The following is a 1,396-nucleotide window of genomic DNA, read 5'->3' on the forward strand; positions in this document are numbered from 1 at the left end:
AAATGTTCAGTGGTGAAACGTTAAATTTTCTTGATGATAGAGAAATAATAACAAACGTTAAATGTTCAGTGGTGAAACGTTAAATTATCTTGATGATAGAGAAATGATAACAAACGTTAAATGTTCAGTGGGGGAAAACGTTAAATTTTCTTGATGATAGAGAAATGATAACAAACGTTAAATGTTCAGTGGGGAAAACGCTAAACTTTCTTGATGATAGAGAAATGATAGCAAACGTTAATTGTTCAGTGGGGGAAAACGTTAAATTTTCTTGATTATAGAGAAATGATAACAAACGTGAAACGTTCAGTGGGGAAACGTTAAATTTTCTTGATTAAGTTGTTTGTTTGTAGTAAAGCACAATGCTACCCAATAGGCTATCTGTGCTGTGCCCACCACGAGTATCGAAACCCGGTTTTTAACGTTGTAAGTCCACAGGCATACCGTTGAGCCGGCAGGGGGGGGGGCATTAAGTTGGCAAAGAGTTCAAGCAACAACAAAAATAAAGTCAACTGATTCTTGGTACAAGTCTCATGTTGTATTTGTTTGTTAGTTTATTAGATTTCACGCAAAGCTGTCTCCACTAACTGTCTCTAATTTAGACTAAATGGAAGGCAGCTAGTCGACACCACCAACAGCCAACTCTTGGGCTACTCTTTATCAATGAAAAGTGGTATTGACCGTCATATTATAACGCTCCCACGGCTGAAAGGCCAAGCATGATATTCGAAACCGCGACCCGCAGACTGCGAGATGAGACCCCCAACTACCAGGCAATGTGGTTAGTTGTATCTGTAACACATTTTGATTGATCAGTTTCATCTTCTGCTTGATGTAAAATAAATCAATTTGCGAGACGAGACTCCTAACCACCAGTCAACGTGGTTAGTTTTATCTGTAATACATTTTGATTGATCAGTTTCATTTTCTTCTTGATGTAAAATAAACCAATTTGCGAGACGAGACTCCTAACCACCAGTCAACGTGGTTGGTTTTATTTGTAACACATTTTGATTGATCAGTTTCATCTTCTGCTTGATGTAAAATAAACCAATTTGCGAGACGAGACTCCTAACCACCATTCAACGTGTTTGATTTTATCTGTATTACATTTTGATTGATCAGTTTCATCTTCTGCTTGATGTAAAATAAACCAATTTGCGAGACGAGACTCCTAACCACCAGTCAACGTGGTTGGTTTTATCTGTAACACATTTTGATTGATCAGTTTCATCTTCTGCTTGATGTAAAATAAACCAATTTGCGAGACGAGACTCCTAACCACCAGTCAATGTGGTTGGTTTTATCTGTAATACATTTTGATTGATCAGTTTCATCTTCTTGATGTAAAATAAACCAATTTGCGAGACGAGACTCCTAACCATCAGTCAACGTG

The sequence above is a fragment of the Limulus polyphemus genome, unplaced genomic scaffold, assembly GCF_000517525.1.
Source record: "Limulus polyphemus unplaced genomic scaffold, Limulus_polyphemus-2.1.2 Scaffold6338, whole genome shotgun sequence".
Classification (NCBI taxonomy): Eukaryota; Metazoa; Arthropoda; class Merostomata; order Xiphosura; family Limulidae; genus Limulus; species Limulus polyphemus.